Genomic DNA, 11,886 nt, shown 5'->3' on the forward strand with positions numbered 1-11,886 from the left:
TCAACAATTATCACATGTTTCTATGTCTCAGTAGGTAGAATCCACAGATCTGGGAACGAATGGTGGAAATAGGATTGACCCTGTTTACCACTGCTACCATCGGTTTGGGGAATTTGTGTTTACATAAGCTCAACTTTAAGATTTGCAGGTCTGAAAGCCCTGGTTTCCACAGCGGGAGCACTTTCATCAGGCAAACAATCAGAATCTCATTAAAGCGTAAACTATGGCTGCTAGTCTGGGGTTTTTATGCCAAGAGCCCAGCAGGAAAAGCAATGAGTCACAATCCTGACAAAGTTAATTAAGTCTGATTACCAGGAGAATGTAGGGCTGTTGTTGCATAAGAGGAAAGGTGAAGCATATGTTTGTCATCAAGGTGACCCACTAGGATATCTCTTGCAAGCTCCCCGCTAGACTTTGACAGTTAATAGGTAAGTTCAGTAGAAGTGATCTGAGAAGAAGTTGGCAGCCAGAGTCTTAGATACCTTAGCAATGAGTATCATGGTCACCCCACTAGGTAAAACACCTAGACTAGTTGAGAGCACGGTCAAGGGTGAGCGGTGTCTAGAATGGGTAGTGAGGTAAGAAGGTAGTAAATGTTAGTTGCAATGACAGGGTGAAGAGTTTGTCTCACTAGTAAGTTTCACCAAGAAAAGAGACTGACTAGAATGCTGGAGGAGCTAGTCATGGAACACTTTTATACTAACCAAGCAGATCCAAACAGTGCAAGAGTAGGTTGCAGTAGATGTTCTAGTGTGTTGCCTGAACACCCCCTTCAGGACTGAGGTATTTACTTCCCAAGCTCCTGGGAGTGTTGGCAAATGAATTCTCTCAATTGAGTCTCTTACTGGGAATTGCTCTCTGCCAAAGAAAGTCACCCTCTCAGGACAGCCCAAATCAAATGACTGGTTAAGCTGGGGGAGGAGGGGTATGCAGACCCAGCCCTTTTATTTCAAGAAGTGCAACTTTGAAGGACCAGCCAAGTCCCAGAATTCCCCCATGGGATCAGCTGGGACCTCTGTTGCAACTACATTGTGTGGATGCACAATTTCTTCCTTTACCCAGCATGGCTCCCCTTACCCTCAGTGTTCTCATTCTCAAAAGCATTTAGCATTAAAGCTTCTACCCAGAAATCTCAGAATTTCAGAGTCTATTTCCTAACGAATCCTACTTATTAAAAAAAAACAAACAAACCAATTAAAGTGATTGTTTTGTTTGATCCATTGAATGCTGTTTTTAGGGGAATAAAAACATTCTGTCACGTCATGACTCTAGCTGTTTCCACTTTACTTAATTCTTACTATACTCACTCTTTTTTTTTATTTTTTTATTTAAAAAAAATTTTTTTTAATGTTTATTTTTGAGACAGAGAGAGACAGAGCATGAACGGGGGAGGGTCAGAGAGAGGGAGACACAGAATGTGAAACAGGCTCCAGGCTCCGAGCCGTCAGCACAGAGCCCAACGCGGGGCTCGAACTCACGGACCGCAAAATCGTGACCTGAGCCGAAGTCGGCCGCTCAACCGACTGAGCCACCCAGGCGCCCCATCACTCTTTTAGTTATTCAGTGTCCATCCATTCAATAAATGAGCTTGTTCTAACTGCAGAAATGATTATGCCTGAGATTACACAATTAGCAATGGACTTCTGGATGTTGGTCTGGCAACTATGGAGCTTAGAAATGATCACTGCCATCCACACAACAAGAAAAAAAGCCAAATAAATTAAAAATTAACAGCTCTTCTTTAATCCATGAGGGAACTGAGGTCACAGGTCACTACACAGTACATTGAAGAGATAGAAAAATGGATACAGAGAATCTAAGTTTCCGGGAGCACAGGCCCAGGAATGGAAAATCCACGAGAACTGGTCCAGCGTAGGAAACCCCAAATGTAATCGACAAATTTCTGGGAAGAGGATTAAAGGAAGGCTCCTCAAAGAGAATGGCAGTTCATCTGAACAACATCAGGGAATTGAGTAGCTTCCACCAATCAAACATTTCTCAAAAACCAGTTTCTCCGTTAGGTAGTTTTCTCACCAAATGCACGATGTTTAAAAATATTTCCCATCCCTTCTAAATTCTTCGCCAGGTAGTTTGGATGTCTCTATTTCTTTAGAGGTGATTACCGGTATTTTACCAGGTGGAGGGGGTCTCTCTTATACTGCACTTCCTGGGCACAGGGAAGGCTGATGTGTACAAAGTGAGGCTGTCCTCCTTACTCCCATCAATGCATCTTTTCTTATTTCCATGCTCCTTCCTATAATCTCTCACCCCGGAGTCTACAGCACTCATGAAGACGTTTTTATGTGCGGATGGTCGTCAAATTAGTGTTGCTGTTAAGGGACAAAGAACCTCCTATTCTGCCATCCTGCTGTTGTCTCTTCATCAGTTACATTATTTTTTTTTTAACGTTTATTTATTTTTGAGACAGAGAGAGACAGAGCATGAACAGGGGAGGGTCAGAGAGAGGGAGACACAGAATCGGAAACAGGCTCCAGGCTCTGAGCTGTCAGCACAGAGCCCGACGCGGGGCTCGAACTCACGGACCGCGAGATCGTGACCTGAGCCGAAGTCGGACGCTCAACCGACTGAGCCACCCAGGCGCCCCCATCAGTTAAATTATTAAGGAAAGATTTTTTCCTAAAATATTTTAAGTTCACAGGTCTTGTGGTTTAAGCACCGGTCATAGATTAACCAGAACTGACGTGAAGCTGAAACTAAACATTACTTGCTGTTTTGTTTCTCTTTCTTTGGTTCCTTATCTCAAAAGCAATATGTTTTGGTTATGTGTTATGTCTGCTAAGTGCCAAAGGGGTTTAAAATGAAATATCTATGAGTTCTGAGACTATCTTCTTTTCTTTTTTCTTTTTTTAAAAATACAAGTATATAGGGGCGCCTGGGTGGCGCAGTCGGTTGAGCGTCCGACTTCAGCCAGGTCACGATCTCGAGGTCCGTGAGTTCGAGCCCCGCGTCAGGCTCTGGGCTGATGGCTCAGAGCCTGGAGCCTGTTTCCGATTCTGTGTCTCCCTCTCTCTCTGCCCCTCCCCCGTTCATGCTCTGTCTCTCTCTGTCCCAAAAATGAATAAACGTTGAAAAAAAAAATTAAAAAAAAATACAAGTATATAATGAAATTAGTGATTGAATCACAAACTATTGCGGTGCTATTTTATAAATGTACTGGTAGCTCTGGTGAGGGATACATTTTTGAAGACTCACTTTTCAGCTGGTGAACATTGATCCTCTTCCCTAAATAGGATCTAAATGCTAACCCTTCCTCTGGCTGAATCAGGCTATAATGAAAACATACATGACGATATTTTTGTAGCTTTTGGATACTTCAGAGTTTTCATAGGTCTGAGGGTTTGTTCAGGAGGCCTTCATGGCCATTTCTTGCTCCCCTGTTCATTTCCTGTCACCTCTGCAATGTCCTCCACCTTGCAGCGTGTGACTGCCCTTCTCTGCTAATTCTGCCTGGTGCTTCTTACTGGCTCGAGTGCTCCATGGGTCCCAGGGAAGTGTGAGACACCATTTAGGGCAGGATCAACCTCTACAGCTAAAACTTCCCTAAGAAATAAAGTGTCGCGATTTATTTTTAAAGTTTATTATTGCTGGCTGCTAATACACCTGGCCCGAGAAGACTGAAGACGGGAGATGCATCTTGTGTTTTGAAAAGCAGATTTCCAACAATCAGAAGTTTACCCAGAAGACAAATTTTGCCCCCAACCTCAATCAACTTCAGTGCACGCCCAAGAACTCATGCCAGCAGCTAGAAATGAGTAGATACATTCATCAGAATTGGAAATTTAATATAAAGGAAACCCCAACCAGGACCCCAGCCCTTCCCTAGCCAGGCAGTCCAGCATTCTCCAGCACTGCCTTCCTGGGGAATAGCCACACTTTTTGTGCCTATCTACTTAATTAAGTAGATGACTTCTTCCCAAGCCTCTTGTGACCAGGCTTCTCCTGACCTTGCCCTGTTACAGGCTAAGCCGACCTGTGCTGCAATTGCATGTGCATTAGGCACCCCTTTAGTAGCCCTTGGGCAGCCTAGACCTCTTAGACTGTGGAGCTAGGGCCCACCCCCAAACAACTAGAGAGCTTCCGGCGTGCTTGAGGCCCCTCCCACTCACCCCACCTGGATATCGCTCCAGGCAGCGACTCCAAATTGGTGACAGTCCCAATTTGGACTTGCTGCCTGATGGAGTTTCTGGGCTTTTCCAGCAACCAGGGCTCCCAGATCTCTCTCTCTCTCTCTTTCTCTCTCTCTCTGTGTGTGTGTGTGTGTGTGTGTGTGTAAGATGAAATAAAATGGAGTCACTTATGTCAAGGGGTTTTGAAACTGACCTGGGAGGCCATTAAGGATGTGGGTTTCATGCACGTCCTCCCTGTTCTCCTCAAGTGGAACCACGAACTTCTGAACTGGGCCAAACCGCAAATATTCCAAGGACTCTGCACAACAATCTGCAACTTGCTACAACTTTTGCTGGGCGAAAGCCCTAGCCACCTTTTAGTCAAGATTACTTTTCTGCTGCCGGAGACCATCAAAGTTCTTTGTGACCAAAATTCTTTGTGAACAGCGGCGCCCAGAAGGCTCAGTCAGTGAAGCGACCGACTCTTGATTTTGGCTCAGCTCGTGAAGTCACAGTTGTGAGATCAAGCCCCATGTCGGGCTCTGAGCTGGGCATGGAACCTGCTTAAGATACTATCTCTTGCTCTCCCTCTGCCTTGCCCCCACTCACACTCTTGGGCATGCTCTCTCTCTCTCTCTCTCTTTTTAATAACTTTTTAAATGTTTATATATTTTTGAGAAGGAGAGAGCATGAGCAGGGGAGGGGCAGAGAGAGGGGGAGACACAGAATTCGAAGCAGGCACAAGACTCCAAGCTGTCAGCACAGAGCCTGACATGGGGTTCAAATTTACCAACTGCGAGATCATGACCTGAGCCGAAGTCACACATTTAACTGACTGAGCCTCCCAGGTGCCCCTCTCTCTTTCTCTCTCTCTCTCTCGCTCTAAAAAAAAAAAAAAAAAAAAAAAGAATTATTTGAGCAATGTATATAAGCATTCTTGTTTTGTATTTAAACATCTTTGGCTTTTGGGGCGCCTGGGTGGCTCAGTCAGTCAAGCCTCTGTCTCTTGATCTCGACTCAGGTCATGATCTCATGAGCCCCGAGCCCCACGAGACAGAGCCCCGAGCCCGGCTCCGTGCTGACAGAGAGGTGCCTGCTTGGGATTTTCTCTCTCCTTCTCTCTACCCCTCTGCAGCTCGCTCTCTCTCTCTCAAATAAACAGACACTTTTAAGAAATCTTTTGACAGCTGTCTTAGACAAATAGTGAAAAAATGCCAGAGTTTACATTGATTAGGAAACCCAACTTCATTCATTCAGCAAACTTCTATTTTGTCCGGAATGTCCGACAACAGTCATAGTACAAATAGTGCCTGGTGTTTGCTGGACGATTTTCTCAAAGCTTAATATTAACTTAATTAATCTTAACAACAAGCTTGTAAAAGAAAAAAAAAACTACTATCATGTCTATTTTGAGTATGAAAACAAATTAGCAAACAGATGTTAAGTAACTTCCCCAAGATCACAGGGCCAGTAAGCTGCTGAGCTGTGATTTGAACCGAAGTCTGTTCTCTCAACCAGTATGGTTTGTTGTCGTAAAATAGATTTGTTATTTAGTCCTCTGAATAAGCAGAAGGTTCTGTGTGCAGATTATATTTTATGAAAATAAGGGGAACACTAAGATTATTTTGGCCATGATGAGGATCATTGGTACGACACTAGTTTACCTCTCTTCTTACAAAGTGCCTGAGACTGAGTTTCTACAGTTCTGGTCCATCCGATTTCAAATTCTGGGAAAATGCAGAATGTGAAGTGTGCTTTCCTGGGAACATTTTTGGAGGTGAGGTTGGGCCTGTTAGAATACCTACAATCAAGACATCTACACATACCTCAGAAGACATTTTCTGTGATCTTTTTCGTTCATCTCATGATGAAGCATGTAACGTCTTGGCTATTCTGATGTGTAATTGTCTCCTAAGGCCTGCTTTCTCTTCTGGCACAGAAAACCAGAAGAAAAGCTATATTCATACTTTACTTGCCATCAGAATTTCTAACGTTAGAGCACAGATGTAAGATTCACAGTATGCTGGATTTCTGCCAAATGAATTACAACCCCACTGTCATCTAAACGGGAATAGAAGACAGAAAGCTACGTATATGTTAACACTGTAATATAACTGTGTAATATAACCAAAAGGCTATAGAATGTAGTAAAATATGTAGGTAATAATCCCTACATACCTTTGAAGGATGAGGTAGATTTGGACTAAATGTTGCTCCAATAGAATTTGGGCAAGAGTTTTGTTATTAGAATTTTGTTATTATTTGTTATTTGTATGTTATTATTTGTTATTTGTATTAGTCAGGGGGCACCTGGGTTTCTCAGTCGGTTAAGCATCCAACTTTGGCTCAGGTCATGATCTCACAGTTCTTGAGTTCAAGCCCTGAATCAGACTTTCTGCTGTCAGCACAGAGCCCATTTTAGATCCTCTTGTCCCCCTCTACCTGACCCTTACCCACTTGCAAAGGCTCTCTCTCTCTCTCTCTCCCTCTCTCTCGCTGTCTCTCAAAAAGAAACACTAAAAAAAAAATTGTTTATTGGTCAGGTCTCTTTAGTTATGGTTAATAGAAAGTTGAGTCCATTTAAATTTCTTTTTTTTTTTGAACGTTTATTTATTTTTGGGACAGAGAGAGACAGAGCATGAACGGGGGAGGGGCAGAGAGAGAGAGGGAGACACAGAATCTGAAACAGGCTCCAGGCTCTGAGCCATCAGCCCAGAGCCCGACGCGGGGCTCGAACTCACGGACCGCGAGATCGTGACCTGGCTGAAGTCGGACGCTTAACCGACTGCACCACCCAGGCGCCCCAGTTGAGTCCATTTAAATAGCCTAGACAAACGAAGGCATCTGTTATCTCACAGAGGGGAAGGTGATTAGGGTGGTACAGAAAACTGAAGAAAGTTACCGATTTCAGGTCTCCGCAGATGAAATTGCACTGTGCTATTCCCTGCTTCTGTTTGAATCTGAGTTCTGCTTGCTTACTGTAGTTAACCTTCTCCAGGGAGGATTGTTACGGCAACAAGTAGCAAACTCAACTAAAAACCCCAGCTTAAAAAAAAAAATCTAGGGGCGCCTGGGTGGCGCAGTCGGTTAAGCGTCCGACTTCAGCCAGGTCACGATCTCGCGGTCCGTGAGTTCGAGCCCCGCGTCGGGCTCTGGGCTGATGGCTCGGAGCCTGGAGCCTGTTTCCGATTCTGTGTCTCCCTCTCTCTCTGCCCCTCCCCCGTTCATGCTCTGTCTCTCTCTGTCCCAAAAATAAATAAACGTTGAAAAAAAAAAAATCTAATTCTCAACTTTCATTTATCAACTCATGGACTCAGATTTTTTTTTCGATATATGAAATTTATTGTCAAATTGGTTTCCATACAACACCCAGTGCTCATCCCAAAAGGTGCCCTCCTCAATACTCATCAATGAACTCAGATTTATCTCGCTTGGGTCACATGTCCACAACTTGGACCAACCACTTTTTGCCAAGAGATAAAGTTCAGATCTGGATCCGTAGAATAAAATCAATACTTGTCTGTTAGGTTGAATCTCTGTTCAAACACACACTAAACTAAAAGATGAATTAATAATGCAGCAAACCACATTTATATGTAAATTTTAGGGTTTTTTTTTTTTAAGGCTGAGGTAATATCCAAATTTAAACAGCCAAAATTCTAAGGCACAGATATTAAAATTTGTCTATCACAATTCTTCCTTCAATAAGAAGAATTTTTTAAAATTTCTCTTATTTCTAAAAAAATCTTTTATCTCACAGGCTGCGGTTGTTGCTACAGTTATCACTTAGAAATGAACAAAATAAAACACTATGACATCTGCAAGTTATCAACCAAGTTTTTAAATTGTGTTCATGAACTGAAATATTTTTAAGTTCTATTCTCTGAATTAAAATCACAAAATATCATGGAAGAATTGAGTCAAAGATATGTGCTTATGTTTTCAAAGGAATTATTGGCCTCCTCTAAGTACCCACATGTTTTGTATTTATGGAGAATTATCTGATTTTGTGAGGGTAGATTATTTTGATTATTCCACTATGAATTACTTGATTGAATGATGGAGCAAAGCACTTAAGGAATATTACTCCTGTGATAAAAACAATTATAAAAGACTTGAGAATCAAGGAGATAGACCAGAAATTCATAACTTGTCATCATTACCAAACGAATCCAATAAGAATTCAAATGCTCTTTCTATCATGCCAATTATAATTTGCCTTTGCCCAGTACTGTGAGTTTGAGGGCTCGGATTAAAAGCAGCACATAGTGTCTGTAAGTTTTCCCCTTGGCTGTTAGTTTAATAGTCCGGAGATGGCTGTTTTTGTTATAATCTTGGTTTATGCTGAAAGAAAATCCCACAACCCCTTCCTCTCTCCGATTATGAGAATCCCTTAAAAGTGGAAGAAACATCCGGAATGTCAGACAACAAAAATTTCAAATTCCTTAGCTGGTGCGTACCTGTCCCTCTCACTGATAGTCTGCTGCCTCCTGCTGGTGCAGCCTAGAAGCTTCTTCTGGTCTCTCATGCCTTGGATTTCTCCACCTAAAAAAAAAAAAAAAAAAAAAAAAAAATATATATATATATATATATATATGTATATATATGTTTTTATATTTCAAATATATAAAAAATACTTAAAATATATAAATATATATTAAAAATATAAAAACATATATGTTTTTATATTTCAAATATATAAAAAATACTTAAAATATATAAATATATATTAAAAATATAAAAACATATATGTTTTTATATTTCAAATATATAAAAAATACTTAAAATATATAAATATATATTAAAAATATAAAAACATATATGTTTTAAAATATATAAAATATATAAAAAATATTTAAAATATATAAATATATATTAAAAATATAAAAACATATATGTTTTAAAATATATAAAATATATAAAAAATATTTAAAATATATAAATATATATAAAATATATATAAAAATATTTTTAAATATATATGTTTTTATATTTAAAATATATATATTTAAAATATATATAACATATATATAAAAACATATATATATGTTTTTTAAAGTTTATTTATTTTAAGACAGCGAAAGAGAGCACAAGCAGGGGAGGGGCAGGGAGAGGGAGAGACAGAAAATCCGAAGCAGCCTCCACACTGTCGGCACAGAGCCTGACATGGGGCTCGAACCCACAAAAACTGCGAGATCATGACCCGAGCTGAAACCAAGAGTCGGGAGCTTAATTGAGCCGCCAGGAATGCCTTTTTAAAAACAGATGTTTGGCCTCCCAGAAACTACTTATTTTGGCCCTTAAAATGGAGATTTACGTTGTCAGCTCACAGTGCTATTCAGGGACACTTTCCAGGTCCCAGGGGCCGGGCAGAGAGACTGCAAGATTACGTCCACCTGTGCCGTGGACTCTTCTACCAACCAACCCTGTGCCCAAACCAGGACGTTAAACTTAACCCTCCCGTCCTCTCTCAGAATGGGTCCCCTGATTTCACAGATGGCCTTTTCCTCAGAGGATTTGAATATTTTTTATTGTTATTATAATTAATTATTATCGTCGTCATCACAATTGGTTTCAGAGGCACCTACACGATTCTTTTAGGAATTTTAAGAAATTTTTGTCAGTCTAAACAGATCTGGGAAGCATGAAGATCAGCTACAGCGTATTTTATTATTTACACAGATTTGACTTCTGTCCATAAATAAAATTACAATTGAGTATACAAGTAGAACATGCATCCTAACCCAAAGAAGGTAATTAGAACATGAAGAAAACATAGAGCGGCTTTTGGGTAAATAGACCCAAAGCGACGTTACCACTCCTTCTTCAGTATTTCCACATATAGCACTCATTCCCTATTTCTAGTATTACACCTCTCGCCGTGTCTTACAGCTGGCTGAGCAACCGAAAGGACACACGGCACTCTCACCTCTAACTGTGAACCTGAACGTGAAGAGAAGTTTCTCTACCTCCATACTCTAGGCAGAGAATGGAAGAAAATCACGTATAGAAACATCACATTTTTCTGGTCCTCAAGATAGCCAAAAATATCCATTCATGTCAAATATTTTCCAGAATCGCTGGGGAGCTACATAATAGGCATCAAGGTAGAGGTGTTGCTTCAAGGCCGTTAGACCCCATGACTATGAAAACGGAAAGAGGAACGTAGATTATTCATAGGGAACAACATTAGAAATGATCTGCGAGATCATTGAAAATGGCTTATTGGGGGTGCCTGGGTTGCACAGTCAGTTAAGCATCTGAAACTTTGATTCCGGTTCAGGTTTGTGGGCTTGAGCCCTGTGACAGGCTCTGTGCTGACGGTGCAGAGCCTGCTTGAGATTCTCTCTCTCCCTCTCTCTCCGCCCCTCCCCCACTCAGGTGCATGTGCACACACTCTCTCTCTTTCAAAAATAAATAAACTTTGGGGAGCCTGGGTGGCTCAGTCGGTTGAGCGTCCGACTTCAGCCCGGGTCACCATCTCGTGGTCTGTGAGTTCGAGCCCCACGTGGGGCTCTGGGCTGATGGCTCAGAGCCTGGAGCCTGCTTCCGATTCTGTGTCTCCCTCTCTGTCTGCCCCTCCCCCGTTCATGCTCTGTCTCTCTCTGTCTCAAGAATAAATAAACGTTAATAAATAAATAAATAAATAAATAAATAAATAAACTTAAAAAAAAATGGCTTAATGGGTGAACCAGTACGTTTCAAGCCCAGTATGCTCTATTTTTAATCCTAGTCTTTGTTGATTATTGAAAAACATGCTAAGATATATTTAGAGAAAACTGAGGGGAGATGCACTTTATTATCTTGATAATATTATATACCTTGAAGGGGAGGGGGAAAAATCATGTCAGCTCTTCAAGTTACTTGTTCGGCAAGACTAACATACCTGAGGAACAGAATTCCATTGGCTTCAGGATCGTCTTGTTAAATTTGACCACCTCTTCAGTCCTCTGCTTCACAATGAATTCTCAGTTTTAAAAGTTAATTCTATCCTCTTCCTGTCCAGTTTTACTACTATCATACCTGCCCTGAGGAAAAGAGTGTTAATAATGTGCCCTTTCATTTTTCTCCACACATAAGCCAACATAACAAGCATGATTCACTTAGGGTAATCAGTATACAGCCTCGAATATACCAACAACCCTAGCTTCCGATCACAGTCACCATGCCCACTGTCCCAAGGCCATGGACTCCTCACCAATGGGACTAGCTCACCTTCTCTCTTCATATATAATGGAGGTCTGGCTATTTTACCAATATGGTAGCCCTACGCCAACAAAATGGTCGCTAGAATGATCCCAGTCCAGTGGTTTTCAACCCTAGCTGAAAATTAGAATCCTAAGAGTAGCTTAAATTCTTTTTTCCATAACCTAATCACACCCCCGATCAACTATATCAGAGTCCTAAGAGGTGGAATAATCTCAGGCATCAGTGTTTCTTCAAAGCTTCTCAGTATAATTTCAGCGCACAGCTAAACTGAGTATGTCCACCAAGCCAGATAAAGCAAATGGCATATTACCTGTCTATCCTGACCACCCCAACCAGTCTTCTCATTAAAGAGTTGTGGGACGAGCTCACAAAAATGAAATAGCTGAGGTTGGTAATTACTTCTGTCCCAATTTTGACCTGTCCTGACCCAATTCGCCCTGCATGAACCAAACTAATTTTGCTAACGCTGCAGAAAGAGCCATCCAGTGAGGTGATGAATGTGTTAGCTGAACCTACTGTGGGGGGCCTGGGTGGCTCAGTTGGTTAAGTG

General features: G+C 41.3%; 1 long non-coding RNA gene across 1 annotated transcript; it reads right to left on the reverse strand.

The window, feature by feature from the left end:
- Window positions 1-9,777: 9,777 nt before the first annotated feature.
- On the reverse strand, window positions 9,778-11,886 carry LOC123590686. The gene is made up of 2 exons (XR_006708925.1): window positions 11,014-11,886; window positions 9,778-10,270 (listed from the first exon to the last, which is right to left on the reverse strand). It is a non-coding gene; the product is annotated as an uncharacterized LOC123590686 (long non-coding RNA).

The sequence above is a fragment of the Leopardus geoffroyi genome, chromosome B4, assembly GCF_018350155.1.
Source record: "Leopardus geoffroyi isolate Oge1 chromosome B4, O.geoffroyi_Oge1_pat1.0, whole genome shotgun sequence".
Classification (NCBI taxonomy): domain Eukaryota; kingdom Metazoa; phylum Chordata; class Mammalia; order Carnivora; family Felidae; genus Leopardus; species Leopardus geoffroyi.